The following is a 16,510-nucleotide window of genomic DNA, read 5'->3' on the forward strand; positions in this document are numbered from 1 at the left end:
TTAGTTTGAAGCCACAATAATAAAGAGCACATAGTGTACGGAAATTATGTAGTGGAAGTAGAAGTATTTCAATTATCTTATTTAAATAGTATCACAGCTCAAGTCTCTGTCTGGAAACATTTGCCACAAACATTGGGGTTTCAATATCAGGTGCCAGGCGAAGATTTTTCAGCGCATTTGCATTTTCAGCTGCGCTACCACACAGGCGGGAAGAATTAATTCATTGAAAAAAGTGGAAAAAACATAAGATTCATGAGTGCAAGACACTGCAGGACACTACGGTGATGTGAGGTGAGGACTGAATGAATCAGCGGGTCAATATATTATTAATAAATAACACTTGGCTCAGACCGACAGAAGCTACAAATGACTTCAGTGTTGTTTTCTTGAGACCTACAAACTGTCGTAATCAGCTCCAGCGCCAGGATCTCACAGAGTCCGCTCTCTGGACGACATCCACAAAAAAAAATCAACAAGGTTGGTTTAGGATAGGTCAACATTTCTTTCACGCTCACATTGGCCAGGAAAGATCTAATTTTGTGCCACGTTGAAGGAGTTACGTAGTTCAAAGAATATATATTCGGTGTGTGTCTAATCATAAATCAGAGACACTTTAATACATTAAGTGTAGTGTAAGTTTACTATTCGCCCTTTTACCAACTGGTTCCATTCAGGGTTATTTGAACCTCAGTGACGTCTAGCGCTTCCATCAGTTCTGAGCAGAACCATCGTAACCATGAAAAAAGAAATGATTTTCTAAATTCAAATTCTATACATGTATGTATTTGTGTTTTCTTTTAATTTATACCTATTTATGATAAAGTTTTTGGTTAAACTTAAATATGAAGTCTCATATTGTAAACCTTTATTTCTTTGTCATAAAGGTTTGATAACGACAATTAATTATTGGCACATATATATTTGTATATCGGCCAATGTATCAGTATCTAAAGTCATGTACCAAAAAACCATATCGCTTGGGCTCTAATGTCAAGATTTTATCGTTTTTTTTATTTTTCGCCAATCTTTGTTTTATTTATGCATTCATGGGTGGGTGCCCACTTTGTTTGTATCTCGCGCAGGAGGCAACAGCTGTATCGATTGATCCTACAACATTTAGCTTACTTAACTAAAAAAAACTTGAAACCTTTTCTGAAGTTACCTTTTAATAGCATGGCACCACTATAATTATCACTGTGCTCCAGTCAGCAGAGACTTCAGCTCCAACAACTAAAGACTCTCACAACTGTGGAGAAGAAAACAGAGTTGGTGGGGGTGTTTTTTCTTCGCCTGCAGCAGCTGGCCTCCCTTTGCTTCAATGCATCTGGAGTCTGAAAGCGGCGTTTTTCAATAGACTCGTAGAATATTTAGGACAAGTTGAGATATTGTTCAGCAGCCTAATGGCAAAACACATTCAGAGGCAAGTTTCCGTGGGCATGCGTAATGATAAGGCCATTGAGAGGTTCAATGCAATCTGCTCAACTGTGTAATTGCAAATAGAGAGAGACACACATGCTCAGATGGAGGTTAAGAGGTTGATCCACTCAGGCTAATGACTTATATGAACTAATGACACTGTACTGTACAACTAATCCACTTTGTTGATGAAGTGGTCGTGTGATGCGAGAGCAGACGACAAAATCCCGTAAAAAAAACCCAGCATTCCTCCGCAGCGTAGATCCCTTTTCATCGCTACAAGATCACAGTGACAATGACAGCTGCTCCAGATTAGTGGAGTAAATTAATTCAAACACTGCTCACGCAGCAGTTGGGAATATGAAAACTGAGCATGCACAAAACCCATCACATAGAGCAGCGGATCACAGTGCAATTGTTAATCCTATATCAAATGTTCTCAAAACGGTCTCGGTGCAAGACAATTGAACCATGTCAGTTTCCCTAAATAGTTTAAAATTTCCTTACGAGAAAGCCCTCAAAAAGTCATTTCATTTGGTTTTGGTCATCAAAATCCAATTTAATTCCATTAACCATTTAAGGCACCAGTGAGTAATTTTTGTAATTTTCTGGCGACATCTGGTGGAAAAGTTACAAGGAGCAACCAACTGAGCACCCGGCAGGGGACACTTTATGGTGGCGCACCGCTCATTCCATTTCCGGCTCCCGGCAGCCCTTGAAATTCAACGTGAATGCAACGTATTCTGGACCGTTTTGTGCAACAACCCTATTCAACACGACGTACCAAACATGGCGACTCACACGGAGGTCGGGTCCACCTCATGTTACTATATTTAAGTCCTTCAAAGTTGACGAAAAAAACATTGGTTGTCGGTGATTATACATATATGAACACATAGTTATGGACAATATATTCAACTTCTATGAATAAGTTCTTCTAAATATTACACACAGTAGCTTTAGTGTGTATCAGGTTCTACTGGATCAGGGTCTGCGTCAAAGCCATCTTCGGCAGTAATGCTGAGACAATCCTCGTCCAAGTTTGAATAGCCGAGCAAGTAAAAATGTCTATCCACAGTCCTTTTCCCACTGCAGCTGAAGATAATACAACTGCCCTCGGGTGACAGAATGAGCACATTTATGAACCTGGTGTATATATATATATATATATATATATATATATATATATATATATATATATACACACACAGCAGGTTTGTGTTTGCAAGAAGCAACACAGTGAGGTTTCCCTCAGAGCTCCTTTGACTGGGCTCTCTCAGCTGTGAGGAAATTGTATACAATCATAAACACTCAACAATGACAGCCGATGCTTTGCTGAAAAAAAGCCAGATGTAGAGGCATGATTTTCCAAAAGAACAGACTCCAATGCATCAACAATTCACCGTGGACAGAGATAAAAAGAGCAATCTTGGAGGGAAGAAGTAACTCGGGGAATATGTAAGAGACAAAACAAAAAGCAAGGCGACATGCGGACTGCACGTAAAGGGAAATAATGTGGGGAAAATAAACAGGCTCCCGTGATGTTTGCGTTTAAAACAAACTACATTCAATTAAAATTTCATTCACCTTTGGTCTGTGATAGAGACGAATGAGGAGGGATGCGGTGCTGTAGCCTATACACTATGTTGCTAGGAAACAGTAGCTCATGAATATCTTGCATTAAGTTCACAGTCAAAAGGAATAATGTTTTGATATAGTTCCATTACTGTGTCGTTCATGCAAACTTTGCACCTCCTTTTATTGAGTTGCATTTCTAAAATTCCATTTTTATTGTAATTTTTTCCAGGGTCAAAAACAAAACTCCCCATAATTCATATCCAGAGCAACAAACAGTGAATAACAACAATCTTGCAATTTCAATAATGTGGAGAGGACAGTCAATACAATGCTCATAAATAAGTTGCAGATGTTCAATGACTTTTAAAAGATGGACATTGTTCTTATCTTTTTCTTTCAGTTGTAACTGTGTCTCTATATTTATCATTTTCAGATAATCGTCTTGTGTGCGTCTGTATTTTCAGGCATCAGAGCGGTGGAGGACTGAATCAAAATGAACCACATGTTCATCGTAATGAAGCCACATGTCACCAAAGACAACAGTGTGGCTGTTTGATGTTTGATTTATAATACGTTTGGACAATAATGAATCTCTGTGGCACAGAGCACTTGATAGCAGGATCAATTCCGTGTGGGTATTTTGATCTTTTCATTGGATTTATTGTTTTCGAGAACACATGGAATATCACTAGAGAGGCTGCAATTCACAAAGAAAAATATGTTATTCAACAATCGGCTCCACATTATCATATGTAGTTATTGGGTGAAATTTCATCCTACTCTCTGGAAAATTGCAAAAATCATATATATTTTTTTATCCATAATACATTTTCTCAAGTATTGGATAGTAATTTATCAGCCACTTGTATATTGTGCATCACTGGTATTTATGTAGATTTCATATGATGTCTATTTTCAAAACGATTACTTACAAGCAGTTCCATTTGCAGTCCACTGCATCTACACTATATAGTGCACTGAGTATGTCTATATTACAATACATGATATGTGGGGCTGCAACTAAAGATTATGTTTCATTGTCGATTAATCTGTTGATTTTTTCTCGATTAATCGATTAGTTGTTTGGTCCATAAAATGTCATAAAATGGTGAAAAATGTTGATCATGTTTCCCAAAACTCCCAAGAAGATGTTTTGTTTTGTCCACACACCAAAGATATTTAGTGTACTGTCATAGAGGAGCAAAGAAACCAGAAAATATTCACATTGAAGAAGCTGAAATCAGAGAATTATGACTTTTTTTCTTCGTAAAACCGATTACTTGAACTGATTAATCGATTATCAAAAGAGTTGTCGATTCATTAAGTAGTGGATTACTAATCTATTAGTCGATTAACTGTTGTCGCTCTTATGATATGTTTTACTGATGTATCTATTTCACAATCCGTACCAACTGTCCTGAATGAAGTGATTATTGTTTTATGCTTTGTTATCGTTATCATTATCATTATCATCATTAGTACAACGCTTATCAGTTTTGAGACACTTGTGTTCCTGTGTGTGATATGATCATAAAGTTAATTCAGATTTAATGGATTTCATCAACTTCCTCTGAAGCAGTTTTTTGTTTCTGTCATGGAGAACAACATGTGTAACTGTCGCTCACGGCAGACAGAGACGACATCATCATTAGTCGTCTTATCTCCATTGGTTGTGGTTTTAAGGAGAACACCGTCATCTGTCTTGTTACACACGAGCCAGCGATCGCCACAACCGCGTGTCCACCGGAGGACGATGTTCTTTTAATTGAGCCCCTGGGAAGGAGGGGAACCAGACGAATGCTGTGCATAGAGATCCCCAGGTTAAAGAGAGACACTGGGGTAACATGTTTCCCTCAGGGAGGGAGGGTGGGCGGGGGGGAATCAAGAGTGAGGAGGTGGGTGAAGCCTAAACAATGAAACTAGGCCATCCTAACAAGGACTGGGAGAGACTGTGACAGTGGAATACAGTGCCTGGTCCACCACAGCCAGGGTCTCTCATACTCACTTGCCAATATTGCTTTCATTGGCTATGCACCATTTCACACTATCTTTTAAGCTCTGCCGATCTCTAATACACAATGATGTTGTGCGGTAATATTCAGCTTCACTTCAATTTCAGCCTGATGAATCAAACTGTGACAAATATGCGTTTATGTTCGAGCACATTCACCAATAGAGCGCCACAAGTCTGCATTAGCATGTCATTTCTATAATCAGTCATTGTAATTTTTGTACTTTTCTGCCGGCATCTGGTGGTAAAGTTGCAAACCGCAACAAACTGAGAAGCCGATAGGGGACACTTTATGGTGGCGCATCGTTAATTCCATTCCCGGTTTCCTGCAGTGCTGGAAATTCAACGCGAATGCGAAGTATTCTGGACCGTTTTCTGCAACCGTATTAAATGCTGTGTTCCATTATGATTATACCTCGGAATTCGGAGCACGGAGGTTAGCGTGAGGATTTTTTCCCGACCTCCCGAGTCGCAGGGGAACCACAATGCAGCACAACACGACGTAGCAAACATGGCGACTCACACGGAGGTTGGGTCCCCCTCATGTAACTATATTCATTCAAAAGTTGAGGAAAAACACCGTTCTTTGTTGCAGGTGGTTATACATATATGAACACATAATTATTGACAATATATTCAATTTCTGTGAATACGTTATTCTAAATATTACACACTGTAGCTTTAATTTTTATATTTGGTTCATGTTTAAGGTGAGATAATCCTTTATTAGTCCCAAAATGGGGAAGTTTGCCATGTTACAGCGGCAGAGGTGATAGTAAAAATAAAAAGCATCCATAAAAAACAAAAAGGAGTAAACATGCAATATTAATTAAAAGACATATACAATTGGGAAGAATATAAACAAGGAGAAATAAAAAAAAATAGGGTCAATATGAACCTGAGAGAAATATAGAAATAGCAATTATGTATCAAATGTAGGTGAATATTTATATATCAGGATCTTTGGGGGAGTTAACGTACCGTGTGATTCATCAAACAGACTAAAACTCTAGTAATGCACGATTCAGTCCATTTTAGAAAGTTGCAATTACTCAAACAGTATCCCAACGACGAGGGTTGTTTTTAACTTTCTCGGGGTCGTCATCTCAGTGTGACTTATCGAACCTGCCACCAGCCAAACAGAAAAACACAGCAAGAAACAAATTGAGTTGTTCCAATGTTGCACATCACTAATCACGGGGGGGGGGGGGACTAAAAAAAAAAAAAAAAATCTGCAAACAAAAGACAGGCGCACAAAAGACAGATTATGTTGTTCAAGCGTTCTTTGCTCATACTTGTTCACCTCGAGCTACAACGCGCGCACCGATTTTCTTATTGAACTCAGCTACTCCAACAAATCCACACTCGATCTCTCCCTGCCCACTGATGAGGTTTTGACCACGGACTGGGAATGAAACCACAAAGGCGCATAATGTTACATAAAGATGATGTAAAAGGCAGACAGGCCTTGTTCTCCCTGGAGGTCCCGAAGTCACAGATACATTTTCAACACCCTTTGATGACTAGTATTGCAGTTATTACAACAGCTGATCCTCATGTATCACAGTAGCCTGTAAATGATACAGATATAAAGCCGCACTTTTTTAGAACAGGGGTGCGAAAGGTAACATGCAGATATACATATACATCAACTCGCATCTGGAGGTAAAACTGTTGGAAAAATATGATTTGATTTTCTGTTACACCAAAAATAAAAAGTCCAGCACCTAAGAACAGAACAGTCATGTTGGAGGAATTGTGAGGTGGTAAATGTAGATCATGCTCATATTTTTGGCTTTGTACTGAAATTGTAAAATATTAGGATGATGTTCATGGAATGATTCAAAATATATTGGGCTATAATATTCCAAGGTCTTTATCTGTGTTGTATTTGGGTATCAACGCAAACATTGTGCTTAAAGAAGGCGGATATTTGTTTGAAGTCTTGTCGCCAGGTTGCAAAAGAGCCCTTACAAAGAAATGTACATTCACCAACAGTTGATGAGTGGTTGAAAATTGTGGGTGAAATATTTGAAATGGAACCGCTGACTCACAAACGAAGGACCCAAGAAGAAAATTGCAAGGACAAATGGAAAAAAAAATGGATAACGTTTACACAGCAAAAAGAAAAATGAGATGCTGGAAAATGTAGTTTTTAAATAAATGTATATCTTATAGATGTCAAATTAATATGTATAGGAGGTAAAGCAATCAGTTTTTTCCCTTTCTTTCCCCTTTTCATCTCTTGTATCGCTTTTGTATTCCTTGTGCTTGTTATATGGAGAAAACTCAATAAAGATGTAAGTATTTAAAAACAAACAAACATGCATTTAAAAAAACAGAAGGAAAGAAAAATAACACTATCACCTGTTTAACACCAGGCATTATACTGTTGACTGGCCCTTTTTGCTTTTGTTAGCCAAAATCTCTTGGGACACCTCTCATTCTTTTGTTGCACCGCCCTTTCTTCTGCTGAGCAAGTGAAAATAGCCGCAGCTGGTGTCAGGAGGAGAGCTGTTGTTCAAACTGTGCAAACCTTAAAATCCAGGTGAGAAAACTGTTGGTTTGGGATTGAATAATAATCCTACCAGTTTGGGCTATGGGGCTTCAAAATCTAATTCATTGCCCCTTTAAAAAAAACTATGGGATATGTAAAAAAAACACAAAAAACTTAAAGACCCCCTCCAGTCGAGTTTCAATGTATATGAAAAAAATCTAAGTTGACCGGTGGAAGAATGTACGCGATAAGATGGCTATAGCGACAACACCGGCGAGCCATAAAACTTTCACGAGCTGCTAACACTAACTTTCTGCGGACACACCTGCCGTCCTCTCATGGATGCTAACTGCTAATGCTAACACGAACTGTCTGCGGACACACCTGGCATCCTCTCATGGATGCTAACTGCTAATGCTAACTTTCTGCTGACACACCCGCCGTCATGTCGTGCACACACTGCCCCATGCGTGAACTAGAAGTTTCCCGTTTCTTTGCCTCAAATTTGCATATTCGACAGCGATTGGTTTTCTGTATTTGTGACGTACCGAATCTAGCCTTGCCCAGATTCGTTTTGAATTTCAAATTTCAGAGAAGTGACACAGAAATCTCCTCCTCCAGGAGAGGAATGTGAAAACACCTCTATAGTGACAACATTTGCTCAGATACAAGTCCCTATAGTCACTGTCAGACATTTTAGAGGACAGGAACAGAAGAAAAACACTTTTCTGAACCCATACAATGTGAAGGGCTTTGATGTAATGTACGTCATTATGTAGCACCATACAAATAAAAGTGAACTGAATGACCAAGATATGTGTTTGCATTGAGCGGATAATGGGTCTACGGGCGACCGCGGCTCAGAAGGAAGTTGTCCATTAAACTAAGCACAGTGGTTTGAGTCCACATGTCTTAAGTGTCAGTATGTGAATGGTATTTAGCCAATGAGTGATATGTGTGTGACTCCTAGTGTAAAGAGCTGTGAGTCATTGTTAAGACTAGCAGTGCTGTATGAACGGAATTCATTCATAATGTGCCCTTTAACTTATTCTATATTCAGGAAAGGAACAACAAAAATGTTGCTCACTTCATTAAGTGCAGAGGAAATTTAAGGTAAAACCGGATAAATTATGTTGAGTGCTTAATGCGACAATAGTATTCATCTGATCTAACTGAATCATCAAAAATCTATTCAAAAGGAACCGGCTCTGGACTCAAATCGAATCAAATTTTGCAATCGGAGCCAATATCGAGTCCTAATCCTCAGTAGTCTTAATCTCAGGCAGTCATTTTTGGTATCCTTCCTTACCTTGGCGAAGGTAATTAAAAGTTAAAAAAAAAAAAAAGTCTGATCATCTGTTTAAAGATCCAGACAGCATTAATACTGTATGTTCATTTTTTCAAGACGTCAGACATTTCCTGACGTGACGAAATGTCAAAAAATCTCCACTGTTAAGGGAGAGTCATGAAAAACTTCTTCTCTGTATTCCCCCGCCAATGCCAAAATACTGTACTGTACTTTTTACATATCCTGACAAATAATCAAATGAACAAACTAACTAACCTCCTTGGCAGAGGTCATCATTGTTCAAAGAAGCATTTTTACGTCTTAAAACTCATCTGGAGGGGATCTGTCATTTTTGCCATCACCATGAGCAATCTCTGTTTCACCCTTTGTTGCCACAACTACCAGATATGTATTTAAATCCCTGAGCAAAAAAATGATCTCTACATTTCCATGACAACTGATATGATGGAAATTTTCAATAAAGCTTCTAAACCAAGCTCGAGTTGAGTTCGTTTTGACTGCTGCCGTTTCCGAAGAAAGAATTGTGAATCTCCACATGTGCGTAGCTTGACAAAAAACACCCTCAAATCAAGGTTCACTTACTCGTGCAGAGCACTTACTGGAGCTGGACATATTTGTTTGTTAAGATTACATATTTTATTTTTGTAAACATTTTTAGTTTCATGCACTGAGTGCAATCTTCATATTTCAAAGAACACAAATGTTAAGAGGACATCAACAGAAAGATGCAGACGAAAAAATGTGTCCTTCAATAGCACCATTAGGAAGCAGGATGTGGGTAAAGAATACTCACTAAGACATGGGCAATGGATTTGAGTGTATTTCTTTGCCTTGCATGTATAACAACGAGGCAGTGGACAATGAGTTTTCAAGTTGGTGGAAGCCTTCTTCTTGAACTCGTAGCAGCTCTTGTAGAACGGACGTTTGCGCTCATCGCTGACGTGCTCGGCGAAGGCGGTCCTGAAAAGAACCGTCTTCTTCAAGAACGTCCCCATTTGTCTCTCTCCCACCGGGGGACTGTACAACAACTGAGTTTGTGTGGACTTTACCAAGAAGTAGGTCATGTCTAGATAGAGGTGGACGCAATCCCCGAGGCTGTTAAAAACCGTGATTTATTGCCAGCCATTCAAGCCCCCACCCCCACCCCTCACCATAGTGACACTGCGGATGACACTGTAGGTACTGTTAATGTGATGCATAGGCTCAAAAAAAAAAGAAAAAAGGGCCGTCTGCTTCTATGAGCAGAGGAGTGTGTCTGGTCACGGAGCGGACGGGGGCTCAAGCAGTAAAAGCACAAGATGCAGAAGAGGAAATTGCTCCCCGCCATTTAATGTGGTTTCACTTTCCGGGCGGATGGTTCGACGCGGCCCCCTTCCGAATATGACCGCTCGCACTTGCTCAACAAACGTGGTCAACACTGAGCGACACTTGTTTTGATTATGTTCATGAGACTTTGCTCCTCCCATCTCGAAGTCATCCGCAAGTTAGCGACAAACCAACGAGTATGAGACACTGCACATGGGGTTTCGTTTGTCTCTGTGAAACTCACTTGTCTATATGTGAGAAAATGTAACTACCAACTATAAATCGCTGGATTAATTGCGCTGTTAAACCCTTCTATTGAGATGAATATTATATCTACATATTTTTGCACCAGGAGATTGTTGTAACCAAAGATAAAGCTCCCCTTGAACGTGACTTTTTACAATATTTCTTCAAGCTAAAAAACAGTTGATACTGACGTTTAATTCATATCATCAACGCTTAAAGTGATCTGGTGAACTTGTTGCAAACAAAAGAATATAGGAAATAGAATAACAAGCTGTTCAGCTGCTCAAAGCTCCACTATGTTGACCAGCTAGTCATGAACTATGTTTCAGGTAGTGCACAGAATGTTTTTTAGAGCTTTTTTTGATGAAAACAGCTGCAGCGGAAAATTAGACTCTGAGAGTGAACCAACATATTTAAGTTGTTAGCCAGACAGCTATACAACGAGCGACAATGAAAGTGTAAAGCTCCTCACAGCATTGCAAGACCCCCTTTCATGTCCTCCTTTTGTTTTCACAGTGTAATTTTATGAATTGTTGTATAAAAGAGAAAGTAAATAAATAAAATAAATATAAATAAGATATATAAAATGAGTCTGTGTAATCAAATAAATAAAATCCTGTTCACGATTTGACTAAATTAAATCAAGTTTTCCAAGGTTTGAAATGTTAATAACAAACAGATTGGGATGTTACTTCCCGCTCAGTTTGGATTGTTTTGATGAGGTTTTTGCGTCCAATTTAATCGCCACCTCACCACCACGAATCAAAATGACAACATGAACATAAAGACTAGGTTGGATAACTTGGATTTCTTTTGTCCTTTATTTTATCAGTTAACTGTTTAATTACACTTCACCATAAATTCTGTTTTACAACACAGATGTTTAGCCGGTGTTTCAAAGCCGTCTCCATGATGACAGGAACATAGAGGGAATAAATGCTGAAACTTTTATTCATTTATTATTTTGTTGGCCCAAAGGGAAGTGAAACTGATAAGTGTTAGGTATAAAGTAATGCAATCTGCTTGTGCAACATTCACCACATGAAAGCTTTTAAATGGAGACGTATCTAGAGGTTGTATCCGCATAAATGAAAACACAGAACATGTCCAGTGTCCTCAGTGGAAGCGATGGACCTTGTTTTGAGTTTTAACATTTCAAATCACATTGGAAGCTACAACGACAAACTGTTTTTCTTCTGCAGCAAGAAAACCACAACACTTTTGCTTTTTTTTGCCTTGAGGCAAATCTTAAATTGGCCACTGGGTCAAAAGTATGTTCAACAACCTGAGACAAATGCTATTAATCATCTTCAACGTCAAGGCTCTGAAACGGAATCGTTTGAGTTTTGACTCGACGCAAAGGCACAAAGTTCCTCCTTCCCCTCGCCTCAAGGTTTCACGCTTTGCTCTCGCGATCATCGGCGACAAAATACGAGACGTAATATTTGTATTTCTTTTCCCACGGGGGAAGACATACCGGACAAAAGACACAGGAATGGTGGGCTCATGAAAGCACACATTCTGCACCAGTCAAAAAGCCAATACAAGCTGCTGATCAGGCCATAAAGTGCGGTGCTGAGCCGAAATGAGAAGTTCTCTGTGGAGGTAATGGGCACACTCACAATAACCACACTGCATCTTTCATCAAGACCCTTAACCACACCAGCCCTCGCTGATGTGTCAATTACGTGTGAGGCAAACAGGATGCAGCCTGGTTTTCTGTGCTGAGCACAACACTTCTACAGTCGAGCCAAACGCAATGCTCATAAAAGGGACATATTTCACCCTCCTTATTATCAGCCACCATCTGCATGGTGTCGGTGGGATTAAGATGATTTGTTTTGGAATCCAAAACAATGAGCCCCTGCACACAAACAGTGGGCACGGAGACAGCAAATAACATATTTAATCGTGTGTGTATGGTAGACGTCTGCACCGCAGTTCGTGGAAATTAATTTAGTAGCTGTCCGGACATTTTCCTTAAACCAAAACCAGGTCATCGACGCTCACCAAAGTCACCGGGAATTGTCCTCGAAGGAGAATTCATATTTATGCAAGAATGTCATGCCAGTTCCAGGTCTTGATGAGATATTTTAGTCCAAGGTGGTCCGTGTTGGGGAATCTTCGTCTATCCTCCCTGAGGAACTCTTAAGATGAGTCTTCTCAGGCACCGAGCAAGGCCATCTTATCGATGGCCAGCCGAAACATTCATTGAGCAGCTGATGTTTCAGTCGAGGTGTCATAGTCGCGGGGAGATGACGTCATCACTCAAAGCTAAGTGCAGCTACAGAGGCCGGGAATGGGCAGACTATCTTGGGACGCCAAACACTGTTAACCTGTTGATCTGCGTAGCGAACCGGAAGTCTCCTCAATATTGAGCTCTTAAAATCAATACTTCCACATAAGACATCCACGGTTTCCGTCTTCACTGAATCAGCATCCACTCCGTCATGTATTCCATTTCAGTCCGGACTGAAATTTTGGGGAACATGTTTATTCACCTTCTTTGATTACAAATTTTCCAAGACAAATTGGGTCCGGACATTTTCAGCAGTTCGCTGTACACGCATGGAGAACGCAGCAGGAGGTTTTGTCCGAGTCAGACGCGTTCACAACAGCTGGAAAATTTCCAGAACAATTTCGTGGGTGGAGCGCCCACTCGCTCGCCGCGAATCTTCCAGAGATTCTCCTGCTGCATTCTCACACGGGCACATGACATTTCATTTGCGTTCTCACATGTAGCCCCTCCGGAAAGGTTCAGGAAAATATCCGGGTTAAAGAGCACGTCTGACAGCAGCTTTGGATGAGAAGATCCAGACCACTCATGTCTATGGTTAAGTAACCTACAGAGCAAGAGCTGGAAGGTAAACCATAGCTATGTCAAAAGCACCAACCAACAGCACCACCCATATTTTATCTATACCAACGTTACATTATCAATGTAGAAATAACAGTTTGTGGTTAAAGGAGCAACTGGACATCTAACCTTCATCCAAGAGGTGAGATGAACCAATTAGCACTGAAAAACTAAAGAAGCTCATCGAAGAACCGTTTGGATGAAGGTGAAACGTTTTCAAGAATCTACAACAACCAAGTCAAGTTGCTCCTGATTCAACAACTTTGTGGATCACTGTGACCTAGATGATTGAGAATCTCCACAGACAATGAAGCGTACATTTGCTATTGTTTGATATTTTCTTAACTAATATTTTGCCCTTAACAAATGACAGTTTTTTCAGGGCAGCAATCTTCAGCATTTCAAAAGATTCTAAGGCAGATTCCTCCGGCGGTGCAAAGTGAGAGCTCTGGAGCAATTGAAAACCTGCTCTCTGAAAGCCAAACAAATCGCACAGAATTGTACGAGAGCACTCAAGTAAATGAGTCCAGGGAACTGTTCTGCTCATGTCTGAAAGTTTAGACGGCATAGAAAATCATTGTGCCTCACTCCCCTCACTCTTATACGGCGTGACAACCTACACGTGTTTTCCTGGCACTCTATCTGTCTGCTTTCAGACTTACAACCGCGAAGCCAATAGATATTATGTCCTTTAGACCTGCTTCGGATGTAGTAACAGGAGTATGTGTCAAAAAGACACGGACGCATTTGTTCAAAGGCCAAATCCAGCTTTTCCTGGAGTTGTTCGTCTCTTCCTTTCTGCCCTCAACAACATGCTCTTTATCTGGTCGAATCTCACGCGTCCGACCCACCGACTGGTGATAAACTGTGTGTAAGGCTCCTACTGCTGCATCGTGCATGCTTAGTGCCGATAGGTGAATAGATAAAAACCAGGCGTGGAAAACAGTCGGTAGTTTGAAGGCTTTGTCACTGTCCAATTAAAGGGTATAGATTATAAATTACTCATTATCCACGTAGAAAGCATCTCCGTCTACACACAGATTAGTTCATCAGTGGTGGGGTTGCGATGAACATGGGTATTCTCTCACTACAATAGATAAATGGCATTGTTGATTTAACAAAACGGGGAAAAGCACAAAATTCATGAAAGGAGATAATTTGTCCATTTTTGTAGATAACTATTGTCAACTCCTTTCTGTCTTTTCAAGTGATAATAGGTAAATTTACATGTAAGTACATATCCAGTGAGTTAGCTTTGTGTGCATGAACCCCAAACTGGGCATTGCTCCATGGTCATTGTATTTCAGTTGGTTTGTGAACAGGCACAATTCTTTTATTTAAAAAGAAAATCTGAAATGATTAATTGATTGATCATCTTGTCCACTGACACAAAACATTTGTTTCAGGGCATTACCCTTGGCTCAACTGTTTTTTTTTTCTTAAAAAATTCAACTCACTGGACATTAATTTAATTTAAAAAGGTTTGTTGCAGCCTAAATAATGACTGGGATGATGACATGGATCGACCATTTCCGGAATACCATCACCAGACAAGAATGCTGATTATAGAATACTATTGTAAAAATCTTTCTACATACAATATCCATGCATGACAACTACAATGGCAAATTCACTACAGACAGTCAACAAAAACACTGGTTCAGGTGCAATGAATCATTCATTGTATCTATATAAAGGGCAAATTACTTCCGGTGATGGCTCAAAAAAAAGTTGGATGTAAAATCATGAGGTGCAGAATAATTGGATATGGACATAATTCCTAAGATTACTGGGCTGTTACCGTATTCATCCATCCATCCATCCATCCTAAACAACCTTTGTTTAACCAAAGCATCACAAACCAGTTTGACACAAGGAAAAGGCTCTGGGACAAAATATTATCAGCGACCATGTGTATTCAGCCGTGTGCACTTTACTTGACGGTGACTGGGCTACTCACACAGTGCTCGGAGAGTGGAGGCACATTTGAGGTTTGGGGGGGCGGAGGGGTTCTCACAGTTCATTTCTGTTCTCTGCAGTGAGACAACGCAGCCATGCACACACCAAAACTCATGCCTGATCATGAGCAGTATGAACATACATGTTTATGGTGATGGACTGTGAATTTGTGGGGGCATGGAGAAGCAGACAATGCTGCTATGGTGTTCTTTTTAGAAGTTTCTATTTTGATATTATGAGAACATTTAAGCTGACCACAGCCTCTGTTCTCCACAAAAGCCAAATTTTTTATCCCGGGCACATATCAGGCCCGCAGAGTTCACGTATTTCTCGTTTAAAAAAAAAGATATTGTATTTTTAGTGTAGAGTGTATCACTTTAGCAGCCTGCAGGTGCTTGGTTAATTCACAGCACTGCCCGTCAACGGGAGGAGCCTCCCCGCTGCTTTTGTTTTACTACAATCACGAGTCCCCGAGGTCGACAAACAGCCTTCAAGCTGCTCTAATGACTGAAGACATTGACAGGGAAACAAACAGAACCAGAGGTAGGCACACCTCCATGTTGCACGAGAGGTAAAATGAATGAACCTCATCAGATGGACTCATGACTCATAATCTAGGTGGGTGAAGCAAATGAGTAATGCCGTCCCTTTCCTTAGAAATCACTGTCAAATTGTCCTTGATGAAGGCACTGAACTTCTTATCCAGGCGAGAGGACAAGGCACGTTGTGTTCGCTGTGGTGGTAGGATCATTTTAATTATTATGTTATTTGTTCCCTTGCTGTAACATTTTAAAAACAAAAAAAAATCTTTTTGAAAAAAAAAAACAAGCTACATAAATGACGGATTTCCCGTTCTGCTTTGATGGACGTATATAATGTTTAGCCTCAACATCTTATAATCACGGAGGACTAATAGTCGGGCCAATGCGATAGATTGGAATCGAGTGCATGACTCAACGCAATGGAGACTTTAACCGAAACTCTGAATGGGGTGATGTTATGCGTTACAAAACTGCATTGCGGCTCTGTTGCCTCACTTTGCTGGCGCTGCGTGCGGTAGAAGAGACAACGCAGGCAGCAGCCAATCAAATGACGATCGCGCCAGCACCGAACATCAGGCAAAACCACCAACAGTAAGGCATCGTTATTATGGTTTCTATGTTAAATGGAAATATATATTAAAGGATAAGGTCGCAGTTTTTTCAAGTCCGGCTCCAAAGAGTTCCCAAATGCCCATATGTGCATAGCTGTTAGAATTCCTCGCGATCATACTGGCCATGAAGAGATCCCTTTTTAACATGCCTCCAGTGGAACACATGGGGGGAAAAGTTC

The 16,510-nt window shown here is 40.1% G+C and overlaps 1 long non-coding RNA gene across 1 annotated transcript in view; it reads right to left on the bottom strand.

Annotated features, from left to right (window-relative positions):
• Positions 1-16,510, bottom strand: part of LOC118308850 — a 115,687-nt gene that overhangs the window by 13,973 nt on the left and 85,204 nt on the right. The gene's annotated exons all lie outside the window — the stretch shown is intronic.

Source organism: Scophthalmus maximus, chromosome 6 (genome assembly GCF_022379125.1).
Source record: "Scophthalmus maximus strain ysfricsl-2021 chromosome 6, ASM2237912v1, whole genome shotgun sequence".
Lineage (NCBI taxonomy): Eukaryota > Metazoa > Chordata > Actinopteri > Pleuronectiformes > Scophthalmidae > Scophthalmus > Scophthalmus maximus.